At 36.0% G+C, this 13602-nt stretch overlaps 1 protein-coding gene across 1 annotated transcript in view; it reads left to right on the top strand.

Moving 5' to 3' along the window:
• ROBO1 (roundabout guidance receptor 1) overlaps window positions 1–13602 on the top strand; it is a 1116478-nt gene that overhangs the window by 522567 nt on the left and 580309 nt on the right. The window lies entirely within an intron of this gene.

Here is a 13602-nt window from a genome sequence, read left to right on the forward strand (position 1 = left end):
CTGGGCTAAACAAAGAATAATGAAGAACTCTTTAAGAACCATGAGTTAGGCAAAGCTAATCTAAGACTATGTCAGAGGATAAGTTCCTTAGAAGGAATTTGTTAAAATGTCAAGTTTGAGGTATGACAGTCAAAGACTGCTGAATTTTTTTCTGAAATTGTAGGTCCTCTTACAATAAAGCATAGCTGAAACCAAAGTCTAATCCTGTAGTTAATTTTAGTTAAATAGAAAGTTTTAAAAAATCAGGTGGAATCTTTAAAAAATATATTTTATCTTGTATAAGCTTAGGGGATCTTGCAGCTGTTCATATTTTCACTTCATAGCACGTGTCACTGTGACAAATGAAAAATATTTTCACCCACTAGGATTACTGGGTTGCTAAAAAGCAATAAACAAACTGTAACAAGAATTATGTATGTAACTGACAGTTAATCAGACTATTCAGAGCGGTAATGAAGAGAATGAGAAGATTGGATAAAGTGTTTTCTGCTGACAAATGGTCTACATTACATTAATAATTTATTAACTAAAATTTGTGATTATTACTGGTTAATGTGGTTAGCATTGACTTATTTTAATGATTTCTCAAAAAAAAAAAATACTGGGAGAGACTATTACATACAGCTCCCTTTGAAATTTTCTTTCCACTATCTTTTTCATCTCTGAGGTGGGTTTCTAACAGTGGTCCTCTTTCAGAAAGGGAAATATGGTTGCTTAAAATCCTAAAATGTCGCCATATTTGTCATCTTATTCCAGCTGAAAATAACGGGGAGTTGCTTTTAAATCTGTTTTTTTTTCTTTCTAACTCTTAATATTAAAGTAGTGAATAATTATTTTGAACGCAGTTACTTCATGAAAAGAGAGCCTTAGTGAGATTTTTTTTAAAAAGCGATATCCCTTGGTAAAATGAATGCAAAGTTCCCATTTATGATGTGTATATATTAATGAATTCTATAAAATATTACTCTTTGGAGATAATTGATTGGGGGGATTCTTTGGTCAAATAAGTTTGAAAAATCCTATGTAACATTCCTCACCATTAGAACCAATAGTCCTTGGTAAGATAATGTGTTTAATTTCACTTTAGACGTTCAATATCACTTCTTTAAACAAAACACATGAAAAGTCACCTAGAATTTTTATGGAAATCAAGAATAAATCATGAATGGGGCGCCTGGGTGGCTCAGATGGTTAAGCGTCTGCCTTCGGCTCAGGTCATGATCCCAGGGTCCTGGGATCGAGTCCCGCATCGGGCTCTCTGCTCCTTGGGAGCCTGCTTCTCCCTCTGCCTCTCTCTCTCTGTCTCTCATGAATAAATAAATAAAATCTTTAAAAAAAAAAAGAATAAATCATGTATGCATAAATCATATTACTATAAGTGAATATTAAGCATAGAATTAGAAATTTTTTAAAAACTTGAAAGATGTCCCTGTTTCTGGCCTTGAAGCATATCCGTGACCTGAGTTGCCCCCAGACAGATTATGAATCATTTCCATTCTGGTAATTAGCTTTCTAATTAGCTTTCTAGAATAAGTTGTCTAAGGCTTTAAAATACAAGTTGCCTTAAAAATCTATTTGATGAAATCTTAAAAAAGAGTTCATATTATGGTCTTTCATTATCAATGCTTATTTCATTAATAAAAAAAACATAAAATTAACAAACACCTCACAGAGGATTTGTGATGCTCTCTGCTTGAAAAGATATAGGGAAGGAGAACATCAGCAAAAAATTAAATTATTAATTATATTCTAAGGGTATGTGCTGGCACAAAATACTTTTCTCTGAATTTCTAGTGATAAATCGTATGGGTTTTATTTTTCCTTTAACATCCAAAAGAGTAGTTTTTCTCTTAAAAAACATGAGGATTTCATTTCTTCAACATAATGTTCTTATATGTGGCTATATGGCATAAATAAAGATATAAAAATTATTAATGTCTGCCATATATGACAGTTAAGTTATGGAATTAATGCAAATTGAGCTGTCCAAGGGGGGAGATATTTTAATAAGTGGTGCCAAAACAGGAAGGAAGAATGAAAATCTTCTGTACATACAGTGATCATGCACACATGCTCTCCAATCAGACTTTAATTTCTCTGTATGTAAATGGCTGGACTGAGACTTTATGTCTATTATGCAAACAGTCCTTTGTCCTGTCAGGCAGTTGAGGGAAAAGACCATCATCTTTGGTGTCCTGGAGAATGTTTGCTGGTCCTCAGAGACTGCCTGTCATTTAATTTAAGCAAGTTAGTGTCTGCCTTAGCTCTGTATTTACATATAAATTGTTTGTTGGGGGTGGGACAGAGAGGAAAGATGTAGTACAAAGTGCTTTCCCCAATTCTTTTATGATGTCTGCTTTCATATGGGGTGTGTCCTTAGCAAATGAGCAGTATAGGGAGAGAAAAGGATGTTCCAGATCTATATTCCCCTACAGGTAGGAAATGAGAATCAGCAAAAAGGAAACTTTTTGCACATGATCTGTTTCTACACATAATGAAAGAGAATTGATTTAATATGGAGACTTATTGCTGTTTTAGGCATGAGAGCACATGACCTGCAGAGCTAATATATCCTTTTGCCAACCAGGACTCATGGATTGCTCATGGATCCTGTGGTTTTGCCCTGATTCATTAGCATCCAGTGATGCACCTACAGGTTGTCACCTGCGTAGGCCTGCAGGAAGGAAGATACACATGCATTTTAGGAGAGGGAATGTGTATTTATTTGACAAGGCTTTTTACAGGTACTATCATCACTTTCTAAGATATGGGATTTGAGGCATAACAGTTCAAAGATTGCTATGTTGGAGGAACAGGAAATTTATCCAGCATGCATAAACCACATGACTTTCATTGTAGAGGCAGGGGTTCAGGGCAGTTATGGGAGGGAAGAGACTATTAATATTAAAAGTAAATACTATTCTACAAAACTGCAAGAATAATTATATAGCCACTACTAACAGAAACTGCAATCAAAATAAAAGCACTAGGATTGGACCTTAGTGCATCCTAGCATATACAAACCACCTTCTTCATCTTTTTTTCTTTTCCCAAAGTTAACATTTATTGAGCAATTACTGTATGTCAGGCAGTGTACTGAATATATGCATTAGCACATTGGATTCTCCCTCCAATTTTATAGGGTCAGTCATTTCATTTTTCCCATTGTCCAGATTGACATAAGGAGGTTAAGGAACTTGACCAAAGTCACACAGTGAAGGAGAGTCCAACCCAAATGAATCCACATTCCACATTTTTACCATTATGTTATAGGGCCTAACCTTGGCTATTGAGAAGTGAAAAGGAGAAGTTTTCCCAGATTGGGAATTCTTACTCCTTACTTGCCTTTTATTTATTTATTTTCTTTATTACTGTTATTGCACACATGTTGGTGAATTGAAAATACCTGAACCTAGAACCCAGCCACAGCAATGACCATTGCCATGGTGTTACCTGAAACACATCCAGCAACTCGATTGATCCCTGTCACCATATAATAAATGAAGGTTTGCTATTTTTTTTTCTTACTAAGCTTTACTGGACAAAAAAGGTTTAGAAATACTTCACACTCAGGGATGCCTGGGTAGCTCAGTTGGTTAAGCATCCAACTCTTGATTTTGGCTCAGGTCATGATTCATGATCTCAGGGTTGTGTTTAGCATTCTCTTTCCCTCTCCCTCTTTCCCTCCCCGCCACCTCGAAAGAAAGAAAGAAAGAAAGAGAGAGAGAGAGGGAGGGAGGGAGGGAGAGAGAGGGAGGGAGGGAGAGAGGGAGATAGAGACAGAAAGAAAGAGAGAGAGGGAGGGAGAAAGGGAAAGAGAAAGAAAGAAAGAGAAAGAAGAAAGAAAAGAAAGAAAGAAGAAAGAAAGGAAAGAAAGAAAGAAAAGAAAAGAAAGAAAGAGAAAGAAGAAAGAAAGAAAGAAAGAAAGAAAGAAAGAAAGAAAGAAAGAAAGAAAGAAAGAAAGAAAGGAAGGAAGAAAGAAAGAAAGAAAGAAAAGAAAGAAAGAAAGAAAGAAAAAGAAAGAAAGAAAGAAAGAAAGAAAGAAAGAAAGAAAGAAAGAAAGAAAGAAAGAAAGAAAAAGATTTCACACTCAGGAAAGGAGAGGAGTTGCAATGGAGGAATGCTAAGATGCCACAGAAATTGCCATCTAGTAAGATTAAGAGAGAGAGACTGATTTCTCACAGAAAAATGAATTCCCTCAGTTTCTCAAGGCATCAGAAAAATGTAAAGCTTTCTTTGATGCCATGTCAAATCTTTGCAGCCAATTTACTGGCCTATTTTAATATCATTTGACTTATTTAGGACTTATATCATTTCTACCTTCAAAGTGGTTAGAGATAGATACAAAATTAAACATAAACAACAAAAAAATGTCATTAGGGATAAGACAATAGAAGAGGAAATACTTAATTTTGACAATTGAATCATGAATTTGACACTAAACCCGTTGAAAGTTTAGCCTAGAAATAGAAGATGTGCTAAATCTTTATACTTTACAACTCAGATACAATTTTAAGTTCAAATAAAATAATTCATGAGTTTGTACACTGATCTGTCATGATATAATCTGGTTTGATCCTGAATTTAGCTTTAACATATATCTTTAAGGAATCATTTTCTTTTCAGGATTTAACAAGATGAGAACTATTGGTAGCCAGACCTCAAGTAAGAAAAGTGCCCCAACTCTGTACTCAGAGGTAGACCCAGAATGAGTTCATCATCAAGAGCTGGATCCATGTTCTCCCACAGAATAGTGTCATCTTAGGGAAGTTGTGAAAGTATTCCAAACTTCAGGCTATTCATCCAAAGTGAATTTAATGTCAACCGCACAATTTTTTCATGTTATTGAAAATATGACATGTGAAAAAACTGTTTAGCACAGTTCCTAACACATAATAAGCCCTGAATAAGTGGTAGTTCTTACTATTATTAGTTGGAAAAGTTGAGGGGGAAAAACATCCCTAAGAAACCACAGAAAAGGGACGCCTAGGTGGCTCAGTCAGTTAATCGTCTGCCTTCGGCTCAGGTCATGATCTCAGGGTCCTGGGATCGAGCCCTACATTGCGCTCCTTGCTCAGCGGTGAGCCTGCTTCTCCCTCTGCCCCTCTCCCTGCTTGTGCTCTCCTCTCTCTCTCTCTCTCTCTGTGACAAATAAATAAATAAAATCTTATAAAAAAAAAAAAAGAAAGAAACCACAGAAAAAAATTGTGGAACTGATGAAGACACACTATGGTATAATATAATTAATATAATATATCCATATATACACATATATATTTCTATATGTATATTTCTTTCCAATGTATTTGTAAAATAAAATAAAATATAAAAGCAAAAATAATACTCTGCAAGACCGGTATAAGGTGAGCTAATTAGTTCTGGTTCAGTTACACAAGAGCACAGGTAGGAAACCAGCGAAACTTTACATTTGGATTTTTATGTGTTGCAAGTTTAAAACTTTATTTTCTAACATAAAAGTGAGTTCAAATTTGTTATGTCTTAACTTGGCACACATAGGATAGGCTAGTTGTGAATTTCGAGATAGGCTTAGATTTACTAGGGAAAATTGAATGTAATAAACCTGTTTAAACTAGGCCTATTTAGTTTTACTGGAATAAAACATGTTGGTCATAGTACTTCCACAGCCTGCTTTTTTTCAGCACTGAATTTTGTAACACATATGCTCAAAGTTTAATATTTTAAAGACTTACAGAAGCACTGAAATACACTTGAACCTGGTCTTTGAAATGCTGCAAAAAGGTATTGTGAAACTTCTATTTGTTTAGACTGGTTTATTTGTTTTTATATCCCACTTCCTTCCCAAATGAATTTGAAGTGAATCACAGTAAAATGGCTTAGATATAACGGGGATGTTAACACGCACACACATTCACGTACACACACGCGCACACACACACACACATAGGAGCTCTGAGGTAGGTTTAGGTTACTTAAAGAAAGGAGGATGTGGGATGTGGAGAAACCCAAAATGAAGGCTAAGCTACTTGTGGCTACTGAGCATGAAGTGAAGCACAGAGAAGTCCAATTATCAACGTAAACATGGTGAGTTTCAGGATCATCCTTAACCAGGTAAAGACAGATGTCTCCCTAAACCTCATGAGGAATAAACCCATCACCATGATTCCTCTGCAAATGACTTTGAACACCTATGGACAATGTCTTCTTCAAGCGTGACTTTTTAGAGATGTGGGATGTTTTAAGTATTAATTTTTACATATAATTCAAATTTAATTAGAAACCATTTGAATCCCCTGGGTAATATTTACTAACACTCGTAGCATTCACCTTTTATCAATTTGCTAGTACTCTCATAGATAATATTACTAGGTTTTTATTTTCCTGCATATTATGATATACACACAATATTTCCGAAAACCTCCTGTACCTGCAACCGCCATCATTCTCTGCACCACATTTTAAGATATTTTTCATATTTGGGGCACCTGGGTGGCTCAGTGCGTTAAGCATCAGTCTTTGGCTCAGGTCATGATCCCAGAGTCCTGGGATCAAGTCCCGCATTGGGGTCTCCACTTATCGGGGAGTCTGCTTCTCCCTCTGCCCTACCCCTGCTCATGCTCTCTCTCTCTCTCTTTTGCTTCGCTCTTGCTCTCTTGCTCTCTCTCCCAAATAAATAAAATCTTAAAAAAAGATATTTTTCAAATTTGACAGTTTAAATATTCATAATAATTCTCAAAAAGAATGAATCAGTTTATTGCAGGTTTGCAGAAAAGCATTTTCCAAATGGCTCCTTAACTCTAGCCTGTATTGTCAGATATCTGCTTAAAACATGCATAGAATGGTACTTTTGCATGAGTGAAAACATGAATGAGACATAGAGGAAGGAGATGGGAAACATTTTGTGCTTTTGATGAATCAAGCAAGAAAAGGAAGCAGCTGATATTGATCCAGAACCAAGCTGAATAGCTCTGGAGCTTTCCGAAGCAATTCAAAAGGCCTTTGGGAAAGTTATTTTTCAAAAGTGTCTTTCCATCTCATTTCCTCAGTTGGCACCTCTGCCCCACAGGCGTTCCTCCTTCAGAGAGCTGCTAATAGCCGGATTGTGTCTACAAAGGAAACAATGTTTTCCTTCTTAATAGAATCCCAGAGAAAATGTCTCAAGTTACCCACTCTGCTGGTCAAGCTCACAGTTACCATTCTATACACTGAAGGAGGGCTGGGTCATCTCACAACTCTGAGCAGAAAAAAAGGAAGTTTTGATTGGTTGTTCCCTTCATAGAACATACGGGTTAAATTCTATTTCTTTTAAATATAAAATGATTTTCGTTATATTATAAAAAATATAATTATATTCTACCTAGTAAACCACATATGCTACAAATGTATTATTTAAGTCTGAAAATCAAGTCTAGAACATTGAAAACTAACAGCCACACAAAATACCGATATGGTCCTCCAGTACCACTTGACTGTTACTCCTTGATTGATGTTCTCTTATTTTTCAGAAATAGCAACAAAAACACATTCCTTTTACACAAAGCATAACAAAAACAAAAAGGGCTTTAATTATTAATGTTAAAATGAAGTGCTACCTCCTTTAACAAAATGTCTTTTTCCTATATTTTCTATAATTAATCATGATACTCAATGTGTCTTTCTTATAAAAGTTCTGCAGTAAAACAGAGCTTGATACATTGTTTTCTGTGTTGATATTATATGCTTACTTTTTTTTCTCCAACTTTTTATTTAAATTCCAGTTAACAGTGTAATATTAGTTTCAGTTATAGAATTTAGTGATCCATTGCTACATACAACACCTGGTTATATGCTTACTCTATAAATAGGAAAGCACAATTTAATTCCAGAGATAGTGTATTTAAAATCTTTTATGTGAAATCACAGTAACCAAAAATAAAAATAAAATTAAGATGCTGATTCAGACCCACTGCTTCCTGTATCTTCTTATATCTTTACAAACCAATAGTTACATATATAACTATAATTCCTTTCCAGTTATAGTGCATAAATCATCTAATACAGTATTTTGAGTTAATAAAAATCATTGATAGTTCATTTTTGTTTTTCAGATACCAAGCCTTGAAAAAAACATCTTAATTTAATTAATCCTCATCTAGGGTTAGAAGGTTGTCCTTCCACTCCTATCCTTCATGACTTGGTGGTTTCTATGCTGTATATTTTATATAACCCCTGAGTCTTCCTTTTCTCATGTAAAGATGACTGCTTCAATGAAATTATGTCTGTGAAAATTGTACTTCTTCAACTACATTACGCAGGAAGGCTTGAAGACCTATAGATATAGGGTACCTTAAAAGAGCAATTTATCAGAGACTGTGGCAAGTTGAAACCATCCCTCCCTACATAATCAGAGAGTGAGTGGACTTTGTTATGACTTCTTTGCTTGAAACCCTTTGGTGATGTCTCCTTGCCTTCTAAGCGTAGCAGAACCTTCTTTGCAAGGTTCACCAAATCCTTCGAGAGCTGGCTCTGGCTTGACTCTCACATGTCATCTCACATCTCTGACCTCACCCCTAACTAACAACAGAGTCTCTACAACTGCACCCCCACCCCCACCACCTTATTAACTTTCTTGCAAAGCCTTGCTTTCTTTATATGTTTCCTTCTGTTTCTGAGCCCTTGTATATAGGTATCCCTCCGCTATCCCACTCTCTTCCTCTTTTGGGTCCAGCTGAGCATTCACCTCCTTCTGCAGAAAATCTTCTCCTACTCCCTCCGGACTTAAGTGTTCTTCCAGTGAGCCACAGATGTTTTTATGTTTAAACTTATCCAACCGTATGGAATATACCTTTTTGTTTATCTGACTGCAAAACAGGCTACTGATAGCAGTTCCCACAGCTTGGTCACCATTGTGTCCGTATATACATTGTGGCACAGTAAGCATTTAATCAGCAATTTTTGCAAGAATGAAAGGGATGGAGGGAAGCACTGGAGGAGGGCAAGATGGAATCTGCCTGTCGGTGCCAAGCAAGGCAAGAAATCAAAATAAAACTTAAGAGTGGGGAGGACAGGTGACTTAGTCTTAAACTATGCCCACAGTTTGAAGTTATATACAGTAGAAAGAAGAAGACTGAGGGATAGCACAGGCAGTTATCAGAAGCTTGAAAAACTCTTCTAAGTATTGTGCATAACTACATTCTGATTTTTAAAAGATTGCTTGATTTGAGCCTGGAGATCTTAGATGAGTTATCTACTGTCTGACATTAAGACAGTTTAATTTTGTACAGATAAGCGTTCTGTTGGAGAATTTCTTTTACTATTTGTCCCTAATATGTGTGTGTGTGTGTGTGTGTGTGTATACACATATATATGTCAGATTTTTTTTCTCTTGAATCATTAAGGGAATAGTGGGTGACTTATCTAATTAGTTGATGATGTCTCAAGGTATATTTAAGCCTCTGAATGCCATATGTACCTCTAATTATATCTGATTTCTAATGATTTATACACTAAAAATTAAGTATGTAAATAAGTCAATATTTTTTTTCAGTTTTAAAGATCAAGAATTCAATCTATATGAATCTTCATATAAAAGAAGTTATGTGGATTCTTTAGAAAGGCCTAGTCATGGATTTTCTAATTGCAAGGAACACAGAACAATTCCGCTAGCTCAAGTAAATATGATTTATCAAAAAATAAAGAAGTGGTATTGGATTTTCATGTGTCTTACACCAGACTGGACTGAATTCAACCTGAAAACTAAGCATTCCATGTCATCTGACTGACTTGGCTTCTCTTTATCAAAACTCCAGATTTTTTGAGGACAGAATCTGAATCATCCAAATGAGGCAGTGCACCTTACTCCAGTCCAATCAGTCCAAATTCTTAGAAGAATTTATAGATTGTCTGCCCATGACTGGCCTCCTTCAAAAGAGGCTGACAAATAATAAGCAGCACTGTTTTATGAGTAAAAAGCTCTTTTACTAATGATTTTCCCCAAAATGAGATTTTTTTTTCCTTTTCAACTGTGTAAGAAAAACAGCTTATTTCTTCTAATTAAATTAGCTATTTACTCAATGTTTTCCCCACCTCCCATCCTCTGGCTCAGGATTCTATACTTACAGCAAATTTGAATTTTTTTCTTGTAGTTCATTTGCTTTAAATGAGATTTAAATGTAATGCAATAGTGTAAAGTTTAAAGTGACTCCAGTTCAATCTTACTGAATATCACCATGCAAATGCAGTTCACATTAATGTACTTGAAACCTTTATATGTTTTTGTAAATTGAGCTCTTGTCATTTTGAGAAATATAACTGCTTGATTTCTTATGACTTCAGATTGTAACATATTTTATGAATCGAGTATTCTTTAATATGCAGCTAATGGAATTATCTCTAAAGTAGTTTTATAACAGTTAAAATTAAATTATTTTCTCAAAACTAATTTATTTGGGGCGCCTGGGTGGCTCAGTCATTAAGTGTCCGCCTTCGGCTCAGGTCATGATCCTAGGGTCCTGGGATCGAGCCCCACATGGGGCTCCCTGCTCGGCGGGAAGCCTGCTTCTCCCTCTCCCACTCCCCCTGCTTGTGTTCCCTCTCTCACTGTGTCCCTGTCTGTCAAATAAATAAATAAATAAATCTTAAAAAAAACTAATTTATTTATTCAGCCCTCCTAGAAAGACTCACAGAGATCCTGATAATTTATCTCCATTGTCATTTTTTTTTTCCTTTAGAGAATCAAAGTTATTTTCACTATTTCTTAGGGGAAGTTAAATGTTACCAATTTTTTTTAACTTTTGATACTGTTTTACTTAGGCTTCTTTCAGTGTCAAGCAACAGAGAACAAAAGCTAAATTAGTATCATCCATAAATGAATTTATTCATTCCCAGATACCTGGGAAATCATTCTTACGTCTAGCTTCAGGTTGGGGTCTACATTGAATTCAACATTGATACAAGGGCCCAATTTCCTTCTATTTTCTCAAAGAAGCTCCCATTTCATCCTGGTAAAATGGCAGCTATACCCCATTCTTACATGTATTTCCCTGATAGCACCACCCAGTGTCCCAGAATTAAGTCTTGTAGACTTCACTTGGTCTAAAATGGATCTTGTATTCAACTCTGAATCAATCACTATGCCAGGGGATTGTTGATTTCTCCTGGGTATAATTCACATAAATTCCACTCAAGCAGATAGTGCTCTACCCAAATACATGCCCAGAGAGTGAAAGAGTGGTAGTTGTTTAAGCAAATTTAGGGCTATAAATGGGGGGGAGGGGGCGGGGAGTATCGTCTATGTAACTATTGACTAATAATGTAATTATTCAACAATGAAAGTTAATATTTACTTAGTCTCCTCTTATTCAGGCCCAATATCAGGCATTTCCCATATGTTGATAAAAGGTAGATATTGTTATCTACATGTTATGTGGGTGATGAAGTGGGCACATGGAAAAATTAATTATCTAATCCAAGATCTTACAGTTTATAAGTGAAATTGGTAGGCGTTGGGTCCTACCTCCATAATCTCCTAATCAAATCATGTATCCTCTAAGACTATGGTATTCTCAATTCCAAATAGAGGACCTTGGGCCTGATGATCTCTAACTGGCTTTTCATCTCAAAAATTTGATCATTCTGTTATTATAAATTGTTAACAGTTGTTTCTAACAAAGAGATGGTTTTGCACTCTGACCATGCTTTTCAGCCCTACTGCCAAACTGAGATCTAGCCCCTCAGCATCTTTGACCCCAATCTCTGAGCATCTTCATATTTGATTGTGCTGCCCCCAGCTTTTTCCTTCACATGATTCTGAGATATTGTGCAATAATAGTGAATTTGATGATATTTTTCTGTCTTCTGTTTCTTCCTATTGATTATTGGATTAAGTTTAGACTCCTTAACTTGATATATAAACCCATTAAGGTGACTACAACATACAATTCAGAATCATATTGTTCCCCTTCTTTTGAAACCCTTACTCACATTTAACTTTCCACTAATTCCCAACAATCCATGTTCTTTAAAATTTTCATTTTCCCTAAGTTCTCCTTTCTGGCTAACTCCCTCTGGTCTTTCAAAGGGCAGATGAAGCATAATATGTTTCTGTGTAGTTTTTCCTGCCTCCCGCAGGAAAAGCTAGTCAAATGTTCCTGTGTGCACCATCAGCATTTACATGGAAAAGCATAAAGAGCTTTGGCAAATAGGTCTGTGTTAGAAAACTTCATGCCGGGGGCGCCTCGTGTGCAGCATGTGGAGCACTGACTCTTGGTTTTGGCTCAGGTCATGACCTCAGGTCACTATCTCAGTGTTCTGAGATGGAGCCCCTCACCGGGTCTGCACACAGCAAAGAGATTCTCTCTCCCTCTTCCTTCCCCCTTCTGGCTTGTGTGCACAAGCGCTCTCTCTCAAATAAATAAATAAATAAATAAATATTTAAAAACATAAGAAAAGAAAGAAAACTTCCTGCCAGTTATGGTAAAAAAAAAAAAAAACTTTGGGTAAAATAAGCATGTTCCATTACTTTGCTCACCTCTAAACTCAACATAATCAGTGATCTCTGGCATTTATATCCTAACATGATAAAAGTGTCATCTGTGGAGGCCAGTCACCTATTGGTGGGAGCAAACAGGTGTTAGTAAATTGATGTCTTCCTATTTCAAGACGGAGTCTTCAACTTTTTCACTGGACCCAAATGGAATTTTTAAAAACTAACTAAATACATTCACACACATGCAACCTCTGTTTTAAATTTTATCCAGAACTTTAACTGCCAGGCAATATTGAGGAGATACCATAATTGAGTATTATATATCATCTTTCCCTGTGACATTTCTAGAAAGACAACTGATAACCTGAAGGCTATTGGTTGAAGATAGAATCAGAATAAGACCAGTGTGATGTGTGATCTAACTGGTTAGCATAATAGGACAAGTTAGTCTAATGTTTCATGTCACCTGATCTGAGCAGGGCCAGGGTCAGATTTACCCATAATACATAGACTGTAGGAGCAGAGCAAGTGAACAATTGGTCTAAGGTGATTCTTTAGCGGGTGAAATAACTAGACAATAGTGGAAGGAAGTTAACAGCAGCCCAGAAACTTTTTTTAAAATAGAGGAATGAGGTAAGAGTCTGACTTACAACTACTAACAAGGACATGGGTTCCTTTATTCTAAAATATTTGCTCCTCACCATTATACTCTCCACAGGTTAGAATCTACGGCCATGGGAATATGACAACGGGAAAAATATTAGAAGAGAAAGCCTTTTTATATTATGTTGGATTTGGGGAAACATAAAACAGAGAACTTTAAGAAACTGAAAGTATATTGTTATATGTATACAATGATGTATAAATTAAGAAGCAGGCAGGACTTTGAGGCAAAGTATGAAGAGGATATGAACTGAAGGCAGTTTTTTCAAGGCCCTGTTGGCTCCTGATAAGATTGAGAGCCAGAAGTTATTGGTGAAGGAAATACCTACTTTCCTGTGATTTATATTCATTTATAGTCATATAACTTGAAGAGACAGATCAAACCACTCCCTAAGCAAACAAAAATTTTAATTGAGAGTTCTTTCAGCAAGTAGACTCAAAAGCCCACCTTCCTTTTAGGCAACAGATTAATAGCCCATTCACTTGCTAAATCT

Source organism: Leptonychotes weddellii, chromosome 1 (assembly GCF_054177405.1).
Source record: "Leptonychotes weddellii isolate Sample4059 chromosome 1, ASM5417740v2, whole genome shotgun sequence".
Lineage (NCBI taxonomy): Eukaryota > Metazoa > Chordata > Mammalia > Carnivora > Phocidae > Leptonychotes > Leptonychotes weddellii.